Genomic DNA, 15155 nt, shown 5'->3' with positions numbered 1-15155 from the left:
ATTAAGTGGGGCTGAAGCCACAATTTGACCACAGAGCTGTTTATTGCATGTAGTCCAGACCAACAGATTCAGTGATTTTAATCAAATTTAATAAGCAGTCTGGGGCTAATGATAGGCTGTCGCACAACCACTAAGACAAACACTATCCTCTGTCATCATTACATGAAAGCTTGTCAAAGAGACCTTTGTAAATTAGTAGAGTAAGAATGTTGAGGTACACACAGGAGTTTACGCTGGACCTACAACCTTCACGTCCAGCCTGAGTAACCCCTGAGAAACAATTGAAGGACATGAAACCCAATTCAACATAAACAAGTTGTGTGGCTGCCTACACTGCTTTGTTACTGTTGGCTCATGGCCGTGGGTTTGGCTGCCATGCTGCTGATAGATGATGATTTGCTGCATAAAACGCAGCTCTCGGCGGGGAAAGCCTACTTCAAATGTTCCCTGTATGACATGGGAAATGCAATCAGAAACTGCCAAAAGTCATAAAGAAACTACACAACATGTGTTATTGACCTTCTATGATGAAAGCAGATTTCAGCTTGTGAGGAAATGTAGTCGACAGAGTCATTTATAATCCGGCTACAGTAATTACTAAGCTATTATTCAATGAATGCTAAATCATTTTTTCTTGGCAAGCTTCACCCCTTCTGGCAGGAATGCTTACTTAACAGTACGCTGGTGAAGAGAGATGTGAGAGAGTCTCTACATCACTTTACTTCACATAGAATAAACGCACATATCTTTTGGACATTTTAATCTTAACAATCCCAACATCTACTTATAATTGTTTTGTATAATTTTATTGTATTTTATTCATCAATAATTTTATTTTCATTATTTGCTGTTGTAAGTGACTCGATGTCATTGTAAATGATCTCTCAATGATCTATCAGTATAAATATAAAGTCACGTTATAGTCACTGTGGGCTCGAGTACTTCCTGGATTTTAAACTCTTAATATATAATTGGTTATTCAAAGGCGTCCACGTCACAAACAATCTTTGTTTATTTCTCTGTTGTTGAATTCACAGGCTGAATACCAGTGAGGTTTCCCCTTGTGGTGAGGCCAGTAACAGGTGGTGAAGTGAGCCATGTGTGCTCTGTGTGAATACTGTGGTTGTTTGGATAGTTATAGCAGCGCTCTGTGTGAAGCTGGCTCAGGACTGAGAGAGAAGAGACAGAAATAGCCCCTCCCCCCCCAACACACCCACACACCCCCACAGCTAAAGAGCTCCTGCAAACATCCATGTGACTAAAACTCCACATATTTGGACGCACAGTTTGTTTCCGCTCTGCAAGTCAAAGGAAGATAAGATGATGTCAGCATCCTTTTACAGCATCCCTGCTCCCAAAGTATTTCTATGAGTAACTACTGAGCTGCATCACCAGAGGCTGAGACACTCTCACTGCATGAGGCTGTTACATCTGATCAATACATGAGGGCTGTAACATCTTACACATGGACAGCAGGGGAAAACTCAATCAACCCTGCAGTCACATGGGAACCAGTTATTTAAATATCTTGTTATTCCTCTCAGTAACTTCAAAGAAAATTGCAATTAGCCCCATCACATGGATTCATATTAATGGTCCAGCCTGTGTGTGTGTGTGTGTGTGTGTGTGTGTGTGTGTGTGTGTGGCTTCATGAGGATTATCTAATCTCAGACACATGCAAACTGTGCGTGTACGAGGGAAACCTGGAGCTACAGACAACCTCTGTGTGTTCTGAGCTTAGGAGGGAAAAACAAAGAGCAACACACACACACACACACACACACACACTTAATTGCAGGGTCAGCAAGAGGGAAAGCAACAAGCACATACCTCTGAATCACTGTTTGCTTCAGAATTTGCTGCCATGTCGTCCCTTCACAACCAGCTGTGTCCCTTTGGTTTCACCAGAGGAAAGGCCTTGAAAAGCTCCTCAGACTGAGTGTCACTTCTTTGGTTTAAGGGCACCCGGCGTTACATAAGAACATCTATTTTCCCTGCTTCGCCAATCAACTGGCATCCAGTTTTACACACCACTCCTACCCCCCCTGACTTAAGACTAGAGATGTCTTTTTTAAACAGGTACACCTTCAAGCTCCTCCCTGCTGTATAGTTTTGGCCAATCTGTGGCTGATATGCAGACGAGCGGCAGCAGCAGTAAACGTCCCCACTTTAGAAGAGGAGTAGCTCTGTGGGGGAGCTTGACAACATCTGCCCCGCCACCCTGCGACAAGCCTCTCGTGCCCTCATTCTTAAAGCCACACATGTGAGATGTCTTGCTCAAACAGACGCTCAGACATACGCAATCTACCTCAGATGAATGAAGAAGATGCAGATGCTGTGTGTCTCAAATGATTCAGAACATATTCTTGATGACTGGAATAAAAAAAGGTGGAAATATGGATCAATCAAAGCGGCTCAAAAAACTCAAAGCTGTGTGGGGTCTGAGTCTGAGAGTGAGGGAGGCAAACAGCAGGATGCACACAACTTCTTACAATGGCCGTCACATCCACCACAGACCTCCCAGCTGGTGGTGCCAGGGCCAGAGTGGCACAACAAGAGTGTGTGTGTGTGTGTGTGTGTCCATGGAAAAGGGAGGAGAGGTGACTTGTGACCTACATGCTACAAATAATCTTTTTATTTGAAGCACACTTTCTCTGTCCTGTTTCTTTCTCTTTTGCTCTCTCTCTCTGTCTCTCTCACACTCACACAAACACACACTCACACAAACACACACACACACACACACACACACACACACACACACAAACACACACACACACACACACACACACACACACACTCTTAAATGGGCCACGGGACAAAGCTTTTCCATTAATCTCAATGGATCTCTGTGCTTTGGAAGTCTTATAATACTCACTCATTCTTAAGGAATTAGGATTTTGTGATGCTATGGCTTTGGGTTTTGTACAGATATGAACTGCCTCAATGAATTTCAGCTATGTATGTAACCAAGCAGCAGTGAATTAAACACTACATTACTTACAACTTACCATACCTTGACACTGTTTCTCCTACAAAGATCTGGTTTGGATTTAATCTCCAGCATTTAGTTAAACATGAAGGAGTCGGTGGGAGCATAAACAGAGACGGCATTCACTTTCTGCCTACGAGAGGAAGAAACTAAATGTAACTCGATCACAATCTTAATAGCTCTGACTGCGACTGTGCCAACTTATACAACAGTAATAACTACCATAAGATGCAGACAGTAACATAAACAGTATCAGGTCCACAGACATGCCAGTCCAATAAACCACACGGTAGGCAAATCTCACTTAATCCCCTGTTAATGTGACAAATGTACAGAATAGGGACTGAAGGGAGGGGGGCAGGATAAACAGGCAGGAGATGTTACTTCCTGTAAGAAGAGATCATGGTGTCTGGGGAGATGACTTCAGGTCTGCTTTACTCCTCTGCGGCTGGCCATCAGCATGACTGTGATTATCAGGGACTGTCTGAAAGGGCTGACAGTGCCCAAGGGATGGATGGCTTTATAAACATACACACAACCACACACACACACACACACACACACGTACATGCACTAGCCTATATGGTGGCCTGCACACGCACACAGGACATGACAGTTAAGTTATGCTTTGGGGCTTTGAGGATCATATTGCTGCTCGCTAATTAAAATGTCTGTTTGTCCCTGTTTACATTGTAAGATTGTCTGGCTCGGGGCCACAGTGCAGCAGCCAGCAAATGCTTTTATTCAAGCTTTTTATTCAAGATCCCGGCCAACAAATCACAGAGTCAGATCGACTAATTGCATCTGCACAAAACATAGCTGTCAGTGTTATAAGTGCAGCAGAGTTTAATTTAGTTATTTCAAAGGATGCAGCGTTGTCACAGTCTCCCATGGGAGTGGACGGCGGAAAGAGGGCAGTGCCACCTGCTGCTCAGTACATGAAACAGCTGGACTGTCTGCAGATGTGCAGAAAAGTCTGTGCAAGTCATGCATAGTCCTTTATGTACATGTGTGACAAGCCTTTTTCTTAGACTTTTTAGTTTTAGAAAAAGTGCATTAATGTTGGATTTGTTCTATTTAAGTGTCTCAGTAAAAAATGACCAGTGAAGTGAAGCAGCTTTCATTACAAATATTAATTACACCTTCATTAATAACAGCTGTTTCCTACTGTGACTGTCTATAAATCAACTGTGAAATAATAATAATCACCAAAGATCTAAAGGTCTGCCTCACAGACATGTAATGTTAGAAAACAAAATAGGGCAGGGTAATACAGCTGAAATTAATAGTATGCTATAAATAAGAATATTTGTCTGATATAAAATCTATTACAATTTGAAAAAATTGGGCAAAAATCACAGTTAAAATGTTAGCATTAAAAAAACTTATCAAATGTATAAAGCAAAAACTCTCACTAATAATAATTTGCTCTGAATCACTCATTTAAACTAGAGTAACAGATGATGATCATATTGTCACAATTTGATTCATAGACAAAAACATTGAATCATCGACCAGCACTTTAATAAAAAGCCAGGACTTGTGCTTTGTTACCAGCACATTTAACAACGTTTCTTCTCTAATGACGACATCAATGCAACGCTTATAATTATTGTAATTCATATAATGGTTTTTGTCCTGCAAGATGTACACTATACACATGAGCTCTGACCGCAGGATCAACTTTCACCCTGAGCATGAACAGTCCTGTGACTTTGTCTACAGCAGGGTGCTTTCTGTTTTTGCACTCGAAAGGAAAATCCATGAAAGAATGAAACTCTGTGTGGTTGCAGGCAGACAGAAAATATGCAGAAACTCTGAATTTGATATACATTTTTGTCTCAGCTGTCTGAGAAAGTTGAAGGCACGTCTACACTGTACAGTAAGAGGCAGTGGACGCTGACGCCCTCTGAAGCAGATATCCACCACCTCTGCAGGAACATAAATATTGTTCCACAATAGCAAGGAGCGAGGAGATGCTGGATCTGCTGAACTTACACTTCCTACGCTTCCTCCTCCATTCAATTAAAGCCCTTTATCTGACACAGAGAGATTCCTGTTGGAAAGGAGTTAAAACCTTTCTCACTTTGTTTTTTCCCCCTCAAAAGGTGGCACGGTGCAACAATGGCTCATATGGCTGTGTTGGGGAAGGGGTGAGGGGGAGGTTTCCGTTGTATAGCTCTAAGCAACGGAGATGCTTTTCCAGATTAGAAATGAGGAATTCCATTGTTCATTTTAATTCATTTAAGTCGTTCAGTCATCTAACAGGAGTTTAGGATGGAGAGGTTTGGGAGGAGCGTAGCTGACATATTTATGGGTTGTGTATGTTCAGACGTCCAGCTGACCCACAAGGACTCACACAAGTCCTGCTTGCAGAGAGTGGGATTTCCAGCCAGCCCAAAATCTGGCTCATTTTAGCTCCATGTTTTCTTTTATTTTGCTGATTCCTCTTGAGGACGAAATCAAATGCAAAACGGCAGAAAATTATAGCAATTATTGTTAAATGAGCAGTATTCTCAATTTTCAAGTGTTTGCACTCCTTTGTTTGTAATCTTTTGTAAACAACTTGAGAAGTCTGAACTGCATCATTAGCATTAGTACGGATGTAACAATGTAACCTGGCTAAATTAAGAAAGCACAGTTTAAAATATCGAGCAGATTTAGAGCTTATCAGGATCAATCAGACACGTGCAAACACACAATGCTGAAATTACACTTCTGAAGCCACAACAAAGGGTCTGGTCTCCACTGAACTCTGTAATTACGCTATGTTTGGCATAGACTACACCTTTGGCAGAGATGTGGACATTTTAATGACTGGTAATGTTTATTCTATGCCATTGTTCAAAGTGAGAGCCAGAAACAACAGTGTTTACTGGTTCTACTACGAATTGGTGCTGAATCATGAAGAAAACCACACAAACTGCCTGACGGTAATCCAGTCTGGAAATGTGATATGAATATTTATTAGGACAGGTGTGTTGCACCCAAACAGAACGGATAAAAAAAAAAAAAAGGCGACAGCAGACAAAACAAGGCCTACATCTGTTGGCTGGTGAACTCTGTCTGCCCCGCTGAAAGGAAGTCAGTGGGTTTGTTGTGTGGCCTTGCTTCTGCAACTCCAAAAAAATTCCAACCAGTTTTATTCCCACATTACATGAACACAAAACCACCTTGTGTGATGTTTGGATCCTGCTGGGCCTTATCACGACCATACTGAAGAGGGTGAGGTCAAAAATCGGAGACCCAGATCTGCTGAAACAGTGTTGGCATTGTGTCTTGAAGCAGATTCAATAAGAGAATTACATCAGCGTCTGGACTGAGTTTCCTGTCTTGCCAAAGGTGCCAATCGAGTGGAAGCAAACACAAAGTAGCGAAAATATTCAGTAGATTCATTACTTTTGCAACAGTAGATTAAGAAACCGCAGTCAGCAGTCTCCGGGGCAGGCAATGTTGGAGGTTGGCTGTTCATTACATCATGTGCAGTATGCATAAAAAACTTCAAACAAAACACATGCCTGCAAGATAATCTGTGGGGTTTAACAACTTGCAGCTTTATTACTACCAGACGGTTGACAGATTAAAGGAAACGCCAACATAAAGTGTCTTAATATGGTGTTGGGCCACCACATGGCACCTAAACAGCTTCAGTGCTCCTTGTTAGTGATTCTACAGTATGTGAACTCCACTGGAGCGATGAACACCATTCTTCTAAAAATGTTTGATGTTTTGGTGTTCATGGTGAAGAGCACTGTGTAACTTGCTGGGTCTAAAATCTCTCATAGGTGTTTCAGTGACCTCTCCTGCTCTATGGATGGAGAGCATTGTCATTGTGGAAGAGAGCGCTCCCATCAGGACAAGTGGACCCAAACCATGCCAGCAAAAAGCCCCTCCCAGTATAACGAGCCCCTCATTGTAGGGGTCAAACATTTAGGCCTGTACCGTACTCTTGGTGTACGCCACACATGCACTCGCTAGGATGACTCATCTCATCCTATCACTTTTTGTCTACATGCCTATGTGTCTATGGTTGTTGCTCCACTGAACTCTCAAACGTGCATTCATCTTTGTAATGAGGGGTTTAAGCACTACAGCCTACAATAAAATCCCTCTCTATGTAATTATTGATGGACTGGTGTCCGATCACGTCCCGCTTTGACATTCTCAGTCACCTCTTCTGTTTTTCCTTACATGTTGCACTAATGCATAAGGATCACAATCATCAAATGTTGCCCCTATTTACTGATGTCTTTCCTGTAGATCTAGATGCAGATGTCACTTATTGAGCCTGCAGCCAGCTGAGCAGCCTTTGTGACTGAAGCTCCTGCTATCTGTGCCCCTACAATGAACCCTCTTTTAAAATCCTCTTTCCATCTTGATACAAAATCAGAATCAACTGGGCCTGCTCAGCATTTGTATACATGCCACAGAGCATGATTGGAAAACAATTGTTTAATTGTACCATGCAGTGCATATGTGTGGAAGCATCTGCATTCATTGTGTTTCTCCACTCATTTAGTCAGGTTTCCCCTTTGTCACCCACATCTGCTGCTGTGTGCAGACTGTATGCAGCCATGCTCTTGGCTCTGTGAGGTGAGCCGTATGCAAATGCTTAACATGTATAATATTTACTATGTTCACTATCTTAGCTTAGCATGTCAGCAATTTGCACTAAACACAAAGTGCAGCTTTGGCTGATTAAAATGTCAGTAGATTTGCAGATATTTGGTGGTAGTAATTGTCCTGATTGATGCACGCTAGATGAGAAGTTAAAGGGAAGGGTCATATCCAAACTTCATGGCAATATAATCTATAGAGGTTGGATCAAATTGGTGAGCAGACCAACTGACAGAAAATGCTGTTAGCTTGGATAAAAATGTTTTCCATTATCTATCTGACCAGTCTCCTTATCTGCAGCTCTGCCAGTAGCACCATTAACATTTGAATTCCTGTAGCTTAATAAAAAAGAGCCACCTCATGAAAAGTGGTTTAAGATTTAAGACTTCCTTTCTACAATGTCAAAAGACAAACCCACCTGTTTTTCCATTTCTTGAGACTGTGTTTTATCACACCACAGGTTTACTGAGAGCATTACTATCAACACATCACATCACTGTGTCATCCAACAAGCACAGTTAAGATATCAGGACTGTGGTATGGCTGTTAGCTGAGTGCATTGTTTTTAATGAAAAATACTGTGAGACAGGACTGAACTGAGATGAAGATCTATTACTGGTGGCTTTCTTTTTCAGATCTAGTTAAATATTGTTCAATATTCAAAGAGAACTTATCAATCTTTGAGACTAGTGAGAAAGAGGGCCTTGGTGATCAGCAGGCCAGTTGCACAATGAAATCAGTATAATTTTAGTCAAGTTGAGAGAACGTAGGCTTGATAAAAACAGTTGTCCAAATCAATATTTTATATGTTCTGCCGTTGGGGGATGTGCTTAGCTGTGCTGAGCTGATAGTGGGAAAATTTGCTGGTCAGCAAATCTACAGTCGCACAGCACAGAGCACATTTTCATTTCATAGTTTCCTTTCACAGGAAAAACCCCAACATCTGTAACAACCCGGACTGTCTCTTGGGACAATATTTTAAAGATGGGAGGAGGGAGAATTTATGATGCATAATATTTCAGATTTTGAAGGCAGCAGCGACATATGAGGACATAATGCCACACAAAGAGCCTTCAGACTTCTGTGTCAATGTTGTAAAGCCTTAAAAAGTAATGTGCATTTGAGCAAAAAACACACTCAGAGTCTCAGAGCAGCAGATGGTTAGTGTTCAAGTACTGTACATCCCTGGTACAGTGTGATGCATGTTGGTCAGCCTTCAGCCATTACACAACAGCTCTCACCAACACTTAACAGCAAAAAAGTGTTACTTCAAGTGAGAACAAATCAGATATTTGTGTTAAATATAATATAAGTGTTCAATTCGAGTGTGAGGATGTAACTCAGATATGCTTTCATCTTTAGATTGCTATAAGAAAAATGTGGATAACTAAGTAAGATAAATATACAATTGGTCAACATTTCTGACCAAGAACACAATTATTTTGTTTTATCTGGATCCAGGTTTTGTCAAGTGCAAAGCCCCCTTGGTTTCCTGGGTCACCTAGGGTCATCTCTCTAGTGATTGAGCTGTTTATCTGTTATTCTGCCTACAGCATCAATGATTGACAAGTAACAGTCTCTAAAATAAGCCTACAAGTTCTGTGATTGACACTCCAGACACCGCGTGAGGAATCCCTGCATGCTCAGGATTATGAAGCTGTTAGCATAATAAGCACGAGGGCTTGGTCTTGTCTCCGACTGACCTTTCAAGGTTCAAGAAAACTCTCCACACAGTGGGGCTAAAAGCTGTTAAGGCTCGAGGCTATATTACTGCAAAGCCCTGCTCAAAGAACATTGCTGTTACATCTGGACTTCACCTGTGCTGGAGCTGACTAGAGCTCATTTCCCAGCATGTGGCCTCAACATTTAACTCACATCAGTCTGAACTCCACTAAGTATTTTTAATGAGGTTAACATGTACATTTCCTTTTACATTGCAAACCCAGAATAATAGCTAATGTCAGCTTTTTCTGCTCATTCTTAACAAGGATTCAGAGATATGTCCCGTTATGTTACTCGTACCCTCGACAGATGGCATTGGTGACTTCTGGGGCGCTGCCTGACTGGTTTCCAACATGAACTACACATAATTGTTCCCTTCCTTGTTCTCTTTCCATCTGTTCTCCACCTCCCAGTTGTAATCGGTTGCTCTAATCTTGATGCCCAAATACACTAAGAGCCAAAGAAATACACACACACACACACACACACAAAAAGCATGAGAAACCTCAACACATGTATCCCCTCCACACACATAAACACACACACACATACGCAGGCCATCTGACTCATCAATGACTGTAGCACATGCAGCTCAAACATATGTTATACTGTGTTACAAATGTACAATCTGTACACACTTCATATGGGACTCACACTCGTTTGCCACATATCTGATTAACTTACAGTTGCCTTACGTAATGCACAGCTGGAATGATAACTATAGGAACATCTGCCAGCCAGGAGCAGTCCCACACAGACAAACAGCACTCACTACATGTCTTTGACCTCTGTTATGCTGCCATCAATAAAATCTTAATCTCAACATATGCAGATTGCAGGTAGAGACAACAGAGTGAGTGCTGACATTCATTAGCACATTATTAAAAGGCACAGTTTTCCTGTGAAAGATTCCTGACTGGCTTGAAGGACACCAGGCTGAGAGTATAGCAACAATAAATAACTGATCAGAGAATCAATGTCAAAATCAAAAGATACCCTTCAAAACTAGGACAGGTTTGTATGTGACAGGAGGCTTGGCTTGTGCCGTGTAGCCGAGCTTCTCATCACAAATGCATGATGACTCGCTACACTTACCATTCTGCAGATGTCCGAGACACAAAACGCACACACACGACTCAGCAGAGGACAGCGACAGCGAGGCTGCTCCAGGTCTGTACAGACGAAACCTTTTGCGCCTCCAGCTCCGGCAGAGTCTTACAGCCAGACATTAATAACATAACGCTGCACACAGACACATGCTGCATTCAGGGCTTGACGGCTAGTGCTGCTGCAAAAAAGGAGTAGCAACAATGGAAAAGAAGAAAAGAGCATTGCTTTGACCGTCAGACAGAAGTGGGAAGGATAAACCCCCGTGTAGATCAGGCTTAGACAGAAATCAGGATAAAACAGGTGGGAGCTGGGATATCAAACAACAAGCACAGCAGCACTGATGATGCAGATACATGGAGAGAAAGTTTCATTGTCATGTCCTACACAATTATGATGACTAAGGTATATTGGCCTTCATAAAACTGCTAAAGAGACCAAAGTGAACTATAGGTTTTGTAAAAATTGTGCCAATTATATATCAGGTAAATGTTTATCTTTATTTAAAATGCCCTCACTACAACAATGGAACAGTGAAAGGATGATAACAGACGATATATGATGACTGTATTTAATGATAATAAGATGTATTTAACTTTTCTGTGTCATAATGGATCTATGACAAGATGCACATGCACAGCTTCACAGGGAAATAGAAATAGAAATAATGCAATTAGGACTCTATCAGGATCTTTGGACACAACTGTATGGATTATAAATCTTTATGATGATGAAATATTTTCTCCCAATGAATTCATCTCAGTCACGGTGCACATTTTGATTGACAGCCAAACCAAAACGAAAACTTTTGCAACAACCTGCAGCTCACACTACGGTTTAAAAGCTGTCGCCTCTGCTGTGTTTAGGTTACTTCTACATCTCACTACAGTGTGTTTGGGTACATTCGGTGGGGCGTGATAATATTTATTCAGGCTGGGCATAGCCTGCTCCCTTACTTACACATGAACCACCACATGGGCGGGTTGGACTGCCTTTGATGGTGCAGTGTCAAAGTTAGCACCACTTTTCAGCTCAAGCTTGTCACTGAGGGAACACAATGCTGAGAAGACTAAAACTTTTTTTATATTTTGCTGATTATGTTCATCTTCGTCTCTTTAGTTCATTCATCACATCAACTTGACCTTTACTGTTCTAACATCTATGAACCACTGTGAGAAGAGTACTGCTACAGATTTCTAGAGAGTGCTGCACGATTCTTTGGTTTAAATCAAAAGTGCATGAATTTATGTGCAGCACATGTTGAGCATCACCAGTCCTCACACCTCAAATAAATGAGGTGTCAAAAGGAAATGACACAGTCTCAGTCTCGCACATAGTGAGATGTGAACATGTAACTCACATCCCAAAAAGGAACTGAAATATAAGCAGTGCTGTACATTTGTGACAATTGTAATATTATTATAAAATTCATTTATGTTGGTATTGTGCCTTTTTTTAATTAATGCTGGAATTAACATGTAACAAGAATTTACATCAGAATCAAAATCAACTGGTTTGTTCAACTGGCAACCCATTAAAGCTACCCACTCTTCAGCATGGACAGAGGAGGAAGCACAGAGAGACAGCATTTTATACTTGGTTTCTGCAGATGTGAAAACACTTGAGCAATAAATGTCAGACAGTAACTAGCTGTATATTTCAGGCTGGCAGAGGTGCCTGCCAATGGTAAGTCAATAAATGTTAGTCATGTTTCTGTGGAAAAACAGTAACGAGCAGAAAACAACTCAAACTCGTCCTCATTCTTAAACTGGGTCATTGCACCATCTGACAGGTCCTGTGTGCATTGAGAAGAGGGTTTGAGCAGATTCAGGATTCAGAGTACTACAGCTATGAAATGACAAAGCTAGTAACGTTATAAATGGTGAATGTGTAATGGTATACTGAGCTAAATCCATCTGGTGTTTTCTTCTTCTCTGTGTTGTTTTCTCTAATTTCCTGAGTTGGCAGTAAACCTTTTCTTTAAATCATTTGATGCTTTTATTTAGCAGCCAAGACTCAACACGGCACCTGGCACGGAAGCAGAGTTTGGAGATGAAGTGAGTTTAACCTGGCCGATGAGTAAGCATCCAAATGGCTCAGATACAACACTAAATAGCACAGAGCTTCTCCAGAGGAGGAATTCAACTCATATAGAGATGAGAAGAAAGCCTCTTCAAGGGTTAGAAACACTCATTCTGTGAGTTGAACTGAGTGGAGTGATGAACTACTGTTATCTAGCCTTGGGTCTTCGTGACTTCTGGGAACAGCAGGGACTGCGATATGATGGCACAACGTGACAGTGATGTGGAGAGAAGGATGTGGGTGAAGGGCAATTTGGGAGAAATTAACAACAGTGACAGAAAGACAGTAAGATGGGGGGGAGGAAAAAAAAGAGCTTTGAGCAATGCAGAGACTAGTGCACAGATAAAGCCAAAGTCAAAGGCCAGAACTCAAATAACATCTCACAAGGGCTGTTTTTTTTTCTTTGGCACTGTACACTCTATCCTCCACAGGCATGACCCCAAAAGGACAAAAATGATCAGCTTGCCTATGAAGTACAGTCATAAAGTTCACATTCCTGCCTTCCATTCAACTCTGCTCAATTACAAAAAAGTTAAATATGGCTATAATGGCCACAAAAATAGGGTAACTGTACATAGCAAAAGGCCTCCGGCACTTTAGAAAGTATTCTGTTACTGCATCTGTTGCTGAAGCACACACTGACTGTGGCACTCAGGAAGTCCGTCCACCATATGTTCATAATATAATCTCCATAAACATAAGCCAAAAATAGCAGATTTGTTACATGACGTGACTGAAGCAAACATGTAAGAATGAGCAGTTTAATGTCACGTTAAGATTACGCTATAGACAACAAACACACAGATAATCATGTCATCGACTTTCACACTGACCCTCATGCTGTATTTAACCCATGAGAAGTGTAAGTAGTGTTGATTTTAAGTAGTTAGTATGTGTTTGAGCCACTGGGCGGAGAGTCAGTGACATTAATCTGGTCCATGCAGGCCATCTGTGATCGAGGAATAAGCGTCCTGTGTTAGTATTTGTTTAAGCCCAGTGTGTGATAGCTGTGGCTGTGTGACTCTGAGTTAAGCTCCAGATGTGTGTGACTGTGTGTTTATGTTCGCTGACGCTCGTGTGTCTATTTATCTATCTGTGTGAGTGGACAGATTGCTGACAAAGCTGCCATCGTCTAGCCAGCAGCTGTGCTCTGCTAATAACAATAATCTAGTCAGCCTCATCGGTAATGTACAGAAAACCACAGCTATTTGAGACAAGGAATAAATGAAATACCATCTCACCACTAATTTCACAACTGTGAGCATTTTTATTTTCATTTAGGGATGGGGGTCCCCTCATCGAGTCTAATTCAGTTCACCTTTCAACATTTGCAAGTAACTAAAGGATGAACAACTAAAACTCAAACATGCCTAATCATCTTTTGTGGGAAGCCTACAGTGGAAGCATCATTAATGTTCACAGCCTGGAACTGAGTTGAGCAGGATAATATATGACACGTTCGTCAGATGTATGACACATTCAATTAACGGCCAGCTACTTACTACAAACACTGAAGATCCTGACTCAGAACTATTAAGTGGCTCAGATTAAAATGTTCATATGAATCAAAGTTTAACTGAGAGACTCTTAAAATGATGTGAAGTGATCAGTTAGATCATTTCTGTAGAGAGGAGTCTGGACTCTGTTGGTTCCTGCTCACAACAAAACCACGCTCAGTGTTACAGAGTGATGTCTCTTCACTCACAAATAATCTTTGTCTGAATTGAGACACCAGCTGCAGAGAGCAGATTAACCAGAGAACAACCAAACTTTTTGTTTAAGCTGTTAAAAAATTAACACTTGAGCTGATCTGATGTGCCATCTGTGATATGTGACATTTTAACCAGAAACAGTGACAGGAGGATGAATATAAGAAGCCTGCTACCTACATGTTGACCATTGCTCTTTGCTAATAAATAAGAGTGAGGCAAGAGTTTTGATAAGAATCAGGGTATTTTTCAGTCTGGGAACTGGATACAAAATGCAGTCCGCTATCTGAATCTATCCTAGTTTTCATTACTGATAGATTCAGATTTCTTTGAAGAGTCTCCCAGTTTCGCCAGACACAAGGAGAGTTGTGAAACTGGTAAATGTCCAAAGCAATTTCACACAGTGTGGAAACAATTGCACACAATGTAATGAAAAATGTGACCAAGAACAAAACATTGACCACATAGCACAATAACCTTTTGCACCAACTACTGAATCATGCTATTTTGAATATACTGAGAAATCAAATATGGGAATGCACATATATATTATTAAGTAAATGTTTCATGCATCAGACTTTGATATGAATTTCAAATGCATGAGACTCACAAATACATGAGGTCATACACCTAAAGCTGTGACAGAGACCTGGCTGCAGTTCTATCTGTGAACATCACTCACTGATTAGAAATCAACCAGAAGGATGATGTCCTTATCACTGCACTGCAGTGTCTGGACTGCAGACTAATGCTAGTTTAAGGAGAGGGATTTGGGTAAGATGACATGAACCTTCACAGAGCTGACATGTACACCTCCAAAATGTGCAGCTCTAAACATCAGGCCAGATGCTGACCAGTGGAGCAGGGAACACTACCTGAAAGCACTGATGTAGAGCTTCAATATCCAGTGTTATCTAGAAGAGGTG

The sequence above is a fragment of the Scomber japonicus genome, chromosome 6 (assembly GCF_027409825.1).
Source record: "Scomber japonicus isolate fScoJap1 chromosome 6, fScoJap1.pri, whole genome shotgun sequence".
NCBI classification, from domain to species: domain Eukaryota; kingdom Metazoa; phylum Chordata; class Actinopteri; order Scombriformes; family Scombridae; genus Scomber; species Scomber japonicus.
The sequence above is the reverse complement of the archived record's forward strand: the minus strand, read 5'-3'. Positions refer to the sequence as shown.